General features: G+C 33.0%; 1 long non-coding RNA gene across 4 annotated transcripts in view; it reads left to right on the top strand.

The window, feature by feature from the left end:
- The window catches only part of LOC141380900 (uncharacterized), a 201,638-nt gene extending 188,692 nt beyond the window's left edge, over positions 1-12,946 (top strand). For 2 of the 4 annotated variants that reach the window (XR_015526192.1, XR_015526189.1), the window contains one exon: positions 975-3,364. This is a non-coding gene — a long non-coding RNA (uncharacterized LOC141380900). Of the gene's footprint in view, positions 1-974; positions 3,365-11,647 lie in introns of those variants that run through there. The other 2 variants (XR_015526191.1, XR_015526190.1) reach the window with 2 other exon arrangements.

Here is a 12,946-nt window from a genome sequence, read left to right as displayed (position 1 = left end):
CCTATTCACACATACTATAGCCAGTTTATTTGATCCAATACACAAAGTTTTTTCATAGTCTACAGAACAATAGAAGAATTAAGAATTATTAGCCCTCTGTTTACTTTCTCCCCAATTTCTGTTTAACGAAAGAAGATTTTTTCCAGCACATTTCTAAGCATACTGTAATAGTTTCATTAACACATTTCAAATAACTCATTTATTTTATCTTTGTTATGCTGACAGTACATAATATTTATCTAGATATTTTTTCAAGACACTTTTATACAGCTTAAAGTGACATATAAAGGCTTTACTAGGTTAATTAGGTTATCTAGGTTAGGGTAATTAGGCAAGGTTTTGGATAACGATGGTTTGCTCTTAAGACTATCGAAAAAATATATAGCTTAAACGGGCTAATTAATTTGACATTGAAATGGTTAAAAAACTGCTTTTATTCTAGCCGAAATAAAACAAATAAGACTTTCTTCAGAAGAAAAAAAAAATATTATCAGACATACTGTGAAAATTTCCATGCTCTAAACATAATATATATATATATATATTATAGGTATATATTATATGTATATATATATGTGTGTGTGTGTATATATATATATATATATATATATATATATATATATATATATATATATATATATATATATATATATGTATGTGTATGTGTATATATATATATATATATATATATATATATATATATATATATATATATATATGTATGTATGTATGTATATGTATGTATGTATGTGTATGTATGTATGTGTGTGTATATATATATATATATATATATATATATATATATATATATATATATACATATATATACATATACATATATATATATATATATATATATATATATATATATATATATATATATATATATATATATTGGTTTGTTTTAATTGGACTAAAAGGATGACTTGAGCTCATGACTTGACTTCCTTACACATTGTGCTTCCTCCACGCAGTGCACTTGTGGTGATGCTAATGCAGACTGTCAACGCTGTGATGTCAGGAGCAGAGGATAATATTTCCCAGAGGGTTTTGTCACCTCCTGCTGTCAAGAGCCCTCCTCGCAAAAAGATCAATGTCCATAATATGATCTCCCATGAGACAATAGCACTCCCGTAATGTGCACGAGCAGCAGAAAACCACCAAGAAACCGCAACACACGGCTACATTTTCACTTAAAACAATAGGAATGAGCATGGATTTTATCAAGGTGCTTTCAAAAATCCATCTTGCTTTTTTTTGGTATATATTAGCATGATTTATGAGGAAAATGAGCTTGAGTCAACATAGTTTTATGGTAAACGTGCGTCCCTAGAGGTGATTTTTAACTTATGGGAATATGATAGGGGAGATTTAAAATATGCTTGATGAAAGAAGCCCGCTTTGTCAGCGGTTTTCTTACTTCATGTAAGACAGAGTACAAGGGTAATATTTTCGACAGGGCCTTGAATAGAGTCTTGTCAGAGGTTCAGCACGTCTTTAAATTAGCTGGGAGGAGATGTGCAGATAAGCATATTACACATAATGCTAAACGCGCTCGGGAAATGTCAAAGTCACTGCAGTGGGATTCACAGACCGCTCCATTTATTATAATAATACGCTAATGGGATGCTTATTCATCAGGTACGGAACAAAAAAAAAAAAAGAAAAGCAGAAGCATTTTATGAACATAAGTTTACAGAAATATTCAGCCAACAAAAAGTATAAAAACAACAGTATGCAGTAAGGCTGTGCAACACTGTAAAAAAATCCAAATTTTAACAACATGTTACTGTAGTTTTTCACAGGAAATTACATTTGTGTTACTTTACAGGATTTAACTGTAAAAACTGTAAAACAGTAATGTGTTGTATTTATTGTTAAATGAATGCAGGTAGCATGATGACAGCAAATTAGTTACTGTAAAAAGGGCTATATTGCATGTTAATTTAAACACTTTTTTTTTTTTTATTCAGCATAGACATTAATACAAATTAACGATTATGCTAATATTGACACTTTTTATATAGATTTAGAAAAAACAAAGTTATTGCAGCCCCAAAAACAATTAGGCTACATCTTAAAAATAATTTGGAAAGTAATTGTCCTATTTTTAAAACGACATGAATGTCTTAGTAAATTTTTATTTTTAGGTGCACTGCAACTTTATTTAATTTCATAAGGTTAAAAAATGAACATTTATTGAAAAATGAATGAACATAACTTTGTGCTTAGCCAAAAATATAATAAACTGGAACATAGGTAATTGATTCATAAAACCCAAACACTGTTAAACACCCAAAACGATTTTAAAGTCAGGGTATATGTCAGAATGACTAGCTGAAGAAAGCCTGCGTCACAGTAAGACTTCTCTGCGTCTCAAGTCCACTATCAGTAGCAACAAGCTACTGGCCAAACTGGTCACTAAGGGAAAGCTGTCCACACGGAAGTAAGCGGCCAGCTGGTTAGCGCGAAAAAAAAAAAAAATGTGTCATACCACCCTTTAGCGTTTTAAAGATGAAATGCAGCCATACATACTTATGGCTACATAATTTGTGGTCTCCAGGAATAGGTTTACGTTTTCAGAATGAGCCTATGTTTGCACAAAACATAAGAAATAGCCAGAAAACATTGTTCTGAGGTGTAATGATCCACTACTTCAGTTAAAACTGAACACTGACGGAAGCTAAAACAGCTGATGGAGTATACACTAACCTGTACGTTATTCATCATTCATCAAGATGGTGCCAAACGGTTAGAAATGCAAAGCTGACTGAAACAAAACTGGCTGAATAAAGCATAGACTAACCTACTTATTATTTAAGACAATGCCAAACAGTAAAAAAATAATAATAAAAATTAAAAATTGCATGGTCACAGACAAGCAGATATTGTACATATGAATGTGGATGTAAGGATATAAATTTGATTGTATTCACTGATGGTCAAGTTTTTTAGAATTCCCAGATGAGCGTGTGTTATTCAGCGGTTGTTATCTTGGCATAGTATGTCTTTTAATGTAATCACCGACCAATCAGCATCGAGTGTTCCAGACAGCGTGTGTATATATTATACTGTTTGAAAAGTATTTTATGTTTTATTAATATTTTTGTACATTTCTAAATTTTTAATCAAACATTTGCTATGATGTTCTGTATAAAGTGGGAAATATGATCACATATTAAAGAAATAGTATTATATTGTGATATAAATCAGGATATATGTTGACTTCTATAACCTCTAGCGTCAGTTTTGAAGTTAAATGGGCTTATAGTATTGCTGAATTGTACTGTAGGTCTACAATATTTTGTTTGTTTTGCTGTTAATTGCTTTCATTTTAATAAAGGCAGCTTTGTTTTTAATCTAATGTTCATAGGCAAGTGAGTTTCTAATTAAATTTGGTTGATTGTAATGCTTTTCTAATGAAGTAGATTTATTAAAGCCACTACATTTTCCTAATTTGATAATTATCTTTCTGTTCTGTTTTGTTTGTATGCAAATAATGTGACAATATATCAGGGTTGGATATTAAACGGAGGCTTGGGGTAAAAAAAAATTCTCTGAGGATCCTTTGTAATGATCATTCACTAATAATCAAATCTTTCCGTAAAAGTAAAATTGATTTTAAGAGCATATTTTATTTATAACTGCCCATCAGAGTCTTCAAAGCCTTAATAATCTAAAGACATCTACAATATACAAAACAATTGTGTATGAATAGTATTCACACTTAAAATTATGAGACGTGTATGAAAAATATAGGCAAACTTATCTAGGCAAGATGTGTACAAGTCATACTTTGACATATATTAAATATTTTAAATATTAAACTTAGCCAGTTAGCTAACATGCTAATAGCAGCACCAAATTCAAAGTAATTTGAAATACAATTTCCACCATTTGTACTCTACATGAAACAGTACAGTACATACGTTGGACTTTCCATACACTGTAAAAAGTGTCTGTTAATTAACTTGTATTTTGGGATTCACAAGTGTTTTCCGTTTTTTTTTATTTTTTTATTTTTTTTATTTACGGTTATGAATTTAATTATTGGACTCTATGTCTCTATGGAGCCAGATCAGTCTCAAAAATATTACATTTACAAAAGAAAAATTCATACTTCACATTTACAAAATTTTATTTGTAAATTGAAAACCCAATTCATAATTTTGCAAAACAAAATTTGTGAATTCAAAACACAATTCATATACGCACAAATCCAATTAATAAATTCAAAGCAATTCACAAATACGCAAAACACGATTCGTAAATTCGAAATAATTCATAAATACGCAAAACACAATTCGTAAATTGAAAACAAAATTCATAAACGTGCAAATCCAATTCGTAAATTGAAAACAAATCATAAATACACAAAACAATTCATAAATTCAACACACAATTCATAAACGCACAAATCCAATTCAGAAATTTAAAACAATTCATAAATACACAAAACACGATTCGTAAATTCAAAACAGAATTCATAAACGCGCAAATCCAATTCGTGAATTCAAAACAATTCAAAAATACACAAAACACAATTTGTTAATTCAAAACACATTTGATAAATACGCAAATCCAATTCGTAAATTCAAAATACTATTCACAAACGCGCAAATCCAATTCGTAAATTCAAAATAGATCATAAATAAACAAAAAACAATTCAAAAATTCAAAATATAATTCATAAATAAACACGACACAATTTGTAAATTCAAAACAAAATTCAAAAATTACAAATACAGTTCATAAATGCACAAATCCCATTAATTTGTGGAAATATTTACACAATTTACAAATTTTGTTTTGAATTAACAAGTTGGATTTGTGCGTTAATTAATACGGCACCAACACAGTCAATATATCACTTTAAACTATAAAAAATTTAAATAAAAGTCACTTTTCATTACAGGTTGTTGGAAGACAGATCAAGGTGCCATACTGCAATTCAAAAGTGCAGTGCAGAAAAAAACTCTTTATTTGTTAAAGAGTGCACTGTGTTTACATAGAAAGAAATATCAAACTGCATTGTCTCTCTTTTTTCGTAAGATGTGACAGAGCTCATGTCGCATTTCTCATTTCATATCATGTCATCTGTCACCATATTGTGAGCATCAGGATTTTTGACATTATTCTAAATTACCATCATGTCTCACATTTTATTCTGACTTTTAAATATTAGCAAGATTTTCTTATATGGTGATCAATCACACGTCAGACAGCTCCAATAAAACGTACCCCAGGTTCATCTTATTACTATAATAAAATAAAAAGATAACCATTTACAAAGAAATGGCAGCTAGCTCATATAGTATAAACAAGTATTTTAAAGTCTAGCACACACTCCTATGTGACTTCTATCTTTTTTTTTTCTTTCCTCCTGCACATCTTCTCAATCAACATTGAAATTGCGTTCGTCATCTAACTAGCCGTCAGTCAGATAAGTCACATTTCATTCTCTCCGACAAGTGTTGCGTGCCTGCGGGCTCTGACTGCAGGGCCTGCAAACCACTTCTCTTATCTCTCCAACTGTGCCGCCATCATCCATTGAGATGGCCTCAAACCATTGGCATCCACTTCTCCAACTCTCCAGTCAATTACCCGGCTCCTGATTTATTCAAAGGGGACGTCTTTGTTATGGATTAAAATTTAATTGCCAGTTTTGCAGGCTTATCCCTGAATGTAACCAATATCACCCAACCTTGAGAGAGAGCGTTCTCTGTTGGAACAGCGGGTTCAGTTTTTTATTTTGTTTTTTTGTGTGTGTGGGGTGCAGTGGGCTGTGTGTTCATAGAAACTGTTATTTTTTTTTTTAGAAAACGTGACTGAAAGTGAGGTAGCAAATTTGCTCGCGGGGCTTTTCTGAGAATTTTTAATGACTTCTTTTTGAGTGAAAATGCTTTCAATGACGTACAACCAAGGTGGTTAATAATAGCGCAATTGTATGTTGTGAATGTCTCCTCCGTTGGTCATGGTTACTAGCAAATCTTAAAAGGGTGGTGTTGAGTGTCTGCTTTTTGTCTGAGTGGATCTTAAGGTGTTTCTTTAAGAGGAAACATACAGTGAGTTAATTTTACACTTTCTTCTAATTGACCCTGATGAATGAATGAGTGAATCATGCATTGTTTGATTCAGTAAATGAATCAGTCAGGCAATCATTCAATCAATCAATGAACCAACTAATGCATCATTAAATGAATGAATGAATCAGTGATCGATTGAATGAATTAAGCCAGGCTCATTTTTGATATGTACCCCTGTATACATTTCTGAACATTGTGAAAAACGTTCCAGGTTGTTTTTTTTTTTCTGCAGTTTTTTTTATTATTTTTTTTTGCAGTTTTTGTTTTCGTGAATCCACCAGAGGCCGCTGTGTACACTTTCAGATCTCAAGTTTCTCTCGCGATTGACATTCATGCCTGCTGTTCTTGCGTAAATCCTTCAGAGGCTGCTGTCAACTGACCGACAGACCGAACCCACCCAACCCCTTCCCTAACCCAAACAATAATGTTTTCAAAAGCACCGATAGACCCGATCACCCCCTTCCCTAAACCCAACCGACAAAAAAAGTAATCCAGAAAAAGAAAAGCCCTCGTGGCCACCTGATTTTTACCACATTTATAATTATTACCACATTCTCAACCTGTTATTTACTTGTTTGTTTTATTTTTGCCCTCTTTTTTTTGTTTTACCTATTTTCTGGAATCGTTCATCATTGGACTCGAATATCCTGTTGTCACAGTCAACTACTCACTGCATCTCAGATCCCCCGACATGCATCGCAAACTACAGGGCACACTGGTAACAGCAGATAAGCCGTCCACATGGAGGTAAGAGGTCAGCTACCTTTGGTGGTGTCATACCGCCCCTTAGCGTTCGTTCATCTGGCTACATAATTCGCGATCTCCAGAAATGTATATGGGAGTATGTTGTCACAGAGCCTGTGTTGTTTATTTTTATTGTAATGTGCTGTTTTGCTATAAACAAATCTTACAGGCATTTTTTTTTATAACAAATGAACCAATTTACTAAATGAATTGGATGTGCTTTGCATGAAATAGACAAAACATAAATAAATAATAATAATTGTCACTTTCGTCCGCAACACTAAATCACTCCCCGCCCCACTTTTCATTTGCCTTTGCGACACCCCCTCTCCCTCTTCACTTTTAAACGTGACACTACAACCCCCTTTCTCCACTATCATCCGCTAAAAGGTGGCATAAACACAGTGAGAGCGGCTCGATCGTCATTTGCACCACTTAAGCTGGCACCAGTACTGCTTAAACCCCTACTCTTTTTCAAGGACATCCTGGGATTTTTAACAACCACAGAGAATCAGGACCTCGGTTTAATGTCTCATTTAAAAGACGGTGCTCACTGAGCAGTATAGAGTCCCCTTCACTTTACTGGGATGTTAGGACCCACACAGACTGTAGGTTGAGTGCCCCCTGCTGGTCTCACTAACACCACTTTCGGCAGCAACCTAGCTTTTCTATGTAGTCTCCCATCCAGGTACTGACTGGGCGTAGCCCTGATTACCATGTAAGAGTTACAGAGAGCTAGCTGCTGGTAATTAAATAAACAAAATCAGCATAGCAACCTAAAAATAACCACAACCATTAGTGTGAAACCAAAAACATCCAAATCAGATGACAACGTAGGATGAGTTTGAATAGAAGTCTGCGAGAATCAACCAATAGGTGAGCTCTTTGTGTGTGTGTGTGTGTTTTCTTTTTCTGCATGGGTCAGCAGCAAGAAACAGCAGCAATGAGAAAAAACAGTCTATTGACCTATAAATATTTGGCGATACATAATTATGGCTTGGAACGATCAACCACCATTTTTGCGAATGCCTATAAAATGTGATAAATAGCTGCATAAGCAAATTGCAGGAAAGAGTCATTGAAAGAGCGATGGAAATTTGATGACCACCATTAAAAATATGTTTTACAGACCACACTCTGTTAACATTCTCATGCCATATTTGTTTGCCAAAATCTGCATTCACAACACTTCACCACGTTTGTAGTCTATAATAACGCTTGCATGAAATATCAAAAGCTTTATTGGATCTGTGTAATTTAGAGCCCTGCTCAATGCCACTTACGTTTGCCTACGGTTGTTTAGACAGGCAGATTAAAATGAATGTTGGGTAAAATCTTCTAGGCAGAGCGGTGAATGTGCCGATTCCTCCTTTGACATTTTATCCGTATATCTTGACATTTTGAGAGGTGTGAAGTTTCCCGCTGTTTTCATCAAGTGTGCGGTCAGTGCCGGGCCATTTCTCAATTCCTCATGGACTTTTTCATCCTTGCAGGATTCAGACTTTGATTTAAACAGAAGGCAGATTTTTGAGAGTCCTTTTTTTTTCGTGTTGATTTACATTTTCCGTGCAATGAAAGTAAACTAATACTTATACTTTAATTTTTTCATAATCCCCTGAAAATATATTTCCTATATATAATCGTGTAATAATTAGGCATATTGCAATATTCAATATACATAAACATATTGCACAATACATTGATATGACCTCAAGACTTTATGGTGTTCACATCATTCCTTAAAAAAATAAAATAAAAAATGAAGTTAACAACATTTTAGCTGATTGTATAGTCAGAGAGCTCAGCTTTAGAAATTGGATACAGATTTAATTTTCACATTTTTAATTTGAAAGTTGTCCAAATAAGTTCTGTTTTAAAGCTGCAGTGTGCAGTCCACTTTATATAAAATTGACTTTGAAAATTTGAAGTCATTTGCAGTTTATATTCATGTTTAAGTTAGTAAATTTAACATTTTTATTTGAATTTATGTAAATATTCTTAAAAACTAAACTTTTTGTTACATTTAAGTTGTTTATCTCTAATATTATGCTGTTGTATAATCATTATATAGTCTGTGGCATTAAATGGTGATGTATAATATCTCCTATCGCAATACTTTGTGTGACAGTATAACCTACAACAGACATTATTTATCATGACAGGCCTACTAATCGTATAAAAAATAATTTTCTATGCATTTTTAAAGAACCTACAAAGTATATCAATTATTTTTTTAGTGATTATTAATTTTTATTAAATTCTTAGACAGATTATTTAGTAAAATACAGAATAAAACACTGAAAAGAACCAACATTTCATCCTGTTAAAAAACCCACCCCAGGATGCTCCCTAGTATGCCATTAAGGTCATTAAAATCCTGACTTGGCTAACATAGATACACTAAAAGTCTCCATCTTTATATAATAAGAAGAAAATTGAAATGAGGTACAACAACAAAAGGGAAATAAAAAAGAAACATCAATAGCATATCCCTTTATATTGTCCCTATCAGTATATTTCTCATACATTTATTACTGTTCTATTCTTAAAACAAATTAAGTACTTGGAGCATTTCTTATTAAATAGGTTTTGCTTATCTAATTGCATGTAAGACATTTTTTCGAAAGCAGCCAGTTCTGCTACTCATTCTTGAAAGGAAGAGGCATGTTCTGATTTCCAGCTCTTAAGAAATATTTGTGTGTCAATCAATAAGCTGGGTTTTTATCTACTATTTCATTATCTATCCATCCACCTATACAAACAATCTAGTGCATGGTGAAATATGAAAATCTAAAAACAAACAGATGTAATCTTGAATTGTTTTTTAGATTTCAGTTTTCTAAGTTGAAAAATCATACACTGTTATATGCTTGATGCTGATGGGTTGATGGAAGTATATCATGTGCATTTTTATTTATTTGTTACAGAAATGCACAGCTAAAATAGACCTAAGCAGATCTTGACCACATAGCAATTCTATTTCAATGCGCCAAATTCTTTCCATTATTATTTTAAAGTAGCGCTGGACACTAATTACATTCAAAATAAAAAGTTTTTGACATAAGATATGTGTTTAAATGTCAGCCTCTCCATGAAAAAAACTACACCAAAATAGAGATACCATTTTTACATTTTGTGTGTAAGCAAGTATGTTAAAGTAATTTAAAAATACTCAAAAATGTCTCTGTTATTGTTTTCAAACTGTGATATTTGATTTACCAAAGTCACACAAGTGGCAATTTCACATCTGTCACATCCATAATGAAGCTTTTCCCTCATAAATGCAAAAATGTTTAATAAAATGCTGTTTAATTCACAGAATTTCTACAAAGTATGTTGTAGACTGTAAACTCGCAAACTTTTTTGTCACATCAAAAACACTTGTTTATTTCCCTCATTTAAAAAATAAAACATGCTTACAGATTTTTTTTTTTTCCGACCCCATAACTCTAGTCAGTTGTTTTAAAAAAAAAAACGTTGTTTCAATATAATGTTAACATATACAGTTGAAGTCAGAATTATTAGCCCCCCTGAATTATTAGACCGCTCGTTTATTTTTTTCCCAATTTCTGTTTAACGTAGAGCAGATTTTTTTCAACACATTTCTAAACATAAGTTTTAATAACTAATTTTTAATAATTGATTTATTTTATTTTTACCATGATGACAGTAAGTCATATTTTACAAGATATTTTACAAGACACTTCTATACAGCTTAAAGTGACATTTAAAGGTTAAACTAGGTTAATTAGGTTAACTAGGCAGGTTAGGGTAATTAGGTAAGTTATTCTATAATGATGGTTTGTTCTGTAGATTATCGATAAAAAATATAGCTTAAAGGGGATAATAATTTTGTCCCTAAAATAGTGTTTAAAAATTAAAAAACGTTTTTGTTCTAGCCAAAATAAAACAAATAAGACTTTCCCTAGAGGAAAAAATATCATCAGACATGCTGTGAAAATTTGCTCAAAAATTCATAATAAACATACACGGTACACACACACACACAAACACACACACACACACATACATCACGTCAATATGGACTTTAATTTAGGATCTTTTAATCTTTGCCCAGCACTATTTTAAAGGTATTTATGATCTATAACAGTGAAATAGTCAAGATACACATCAACCAAACAAAAATTAATGCAACATCTCAATATGTGATTTTGTTTTCTCAATATTTTAACAAAAAAAAATTATTCAGAATTTAAATGTTATTTGTCACGATTGTAACTTCATAGTCTCCAAATCTGCCCTTTTTTTCCTTTCTGAGAATTGTGGCTTTTACAGCTTATAATTCCACTTTATGTCATTTAGCTTAAATTCTAAATCTATTTAAATGTCTTATTTTATAAATGATGATAAAAGACAACAGCAGGATGCGAACAAGCTCCTCAATTTCACAAACATTTAATTTCATGTCCTAAATTGAATCAACTCATTTCGTGACACTGTACCATTACGATAACGTTTCTGCCAAGTGCTTGGCAGATGCATTTCAAAATATTGCACGTTTGGAGAGCTCCTGCGATGGCAAAATATGGGACAGTGCTGTCTGGGAAATTGGAAATGACAAAGAGGGTTAAAACAGAGGTTAATTGCAGAAACCAACGATTTACTATCCAACAAAATTATTAAATCCATACCAACGCCAAGCCCTAAAAGTCCCCTTTGGGTCCCTTCCTCACAACAATTCCTGGAAAATAAGGCAAATGTAATGGACTAAACTGATATTGGGTCTAAAAATGAGATGAAGTATATATTTTACAGATGGCTGATGACAACTAAAACCTTTTTTTTTGCGCTCTTAGAAAGAGGAATGAGATCTCAAGGGAGGATATGTTTGGTGAATTATAAAGGCTCCTCTAACATGTCATCTCCTCACTGGCTGCCGACCAGGCAAAGCCAACTGGAAGCAACAGATAAGAGGCCAGAAATATGTCAGAAGGATTTCCACCGAGAGAAAGGAGAGCGAGCGTGAAAAAAATGGAGCGAGGGAGAGAAGAACAGAGAGATATGAAGGAGTAAAGAGGTGCAGTTAGAGTTTGAGGGAGTCAAACAGGCAGGACACAAAGGTAAAATCAATGTCCCCTTTAAGCCATAATCGATAGTCTTCACTGCGTAAAACACAAGAAGGAGAAAAGGAAATCAGTGCTTTAGTGTTCGCCATTCATTACCAATCAGTCTCACACACGCACATACAAACACAGCACCCTCTGCCAATATTGGCACGCTTGGTAAATATGAGGAAAGAAGGCTGTGAATAACATGTCTTTTATTGTTTAATCAAAATAATTACCAGAAATGATCTAACACAACACTATTTTTACCAAAAACGGAATATATTCTGGATTCATAGTCATGTACAACCTGGAAAAGTCCTAAAATTTTGACATGACATTTTCCAGACCTGGATAAACAGAAAAAAACACACAAAGTTTTGGAAAAGTCATGGAAATTAGTTTAACAATTACTTTATTTGTATACTTGAATATAGGTTAGTTGTCTTTACTTGTTTTCTGACATGCTCTCACATTTAGGGTTGTCACAATACTAGAATTCGACACCAATCGGTTTTGCAATTTTTAAAACTTCCATTTCCCGCGAACATTTGAGCGCATGCTTAAACATCGCTGATTTTCCATTGTGTTTACCCCTATGACTGTGATGGTCAGCGGTGAAGGTCATCGGTTCTCCGAACTCACCGCTGTTTACTGAGTGTAACCACAGATACAGGGTTACTGGAGCCTTTCAAAGTCATTTCAATCAGCTGGTTTGTCAATAAGCTGACATACGAGTGATCCGCTGGTGAATCACAGCTTTAAACCGCTCCAGTGTCCCAGTATCTGTGGTTGCATGGCACGCAGTAAACATCGGTGAGTTCGGTTAATCGATGACCTTCATGGCCAATAGTCATTTCTGTTAAGCATGTGAACACAGTGGCAAATCTGTGGTGTTTAAGAGCATGTTCAACAGCGCTCAAATGTTAGTGGGAATGGACCTTTTTAAAATTTCAGTATCGTTTAGTAATGAATTCCAGTATCGTGACAACTCGACTCACGTTATTAGTGCCATGTAAGCATTATCTAAATAAATTTGAAATAGATATA

Source organism: Danio rerio, chromosome 25, assembly GCF_052040795.2.
Source record: "Danio rerio strain M-AB ecotype USA chromosome 25, GRCz13ab, whole genome shotgun sequence".
NCBI classification, from domain to species: Eukaryota; Metazoa; Chordata; class Actinopteri; order Cypriniformes; family Danionidae; genus Danio; species Danio rerio.
This window is presented reverse-complemented; position numbering and strand designations above follow the sequence as displayed.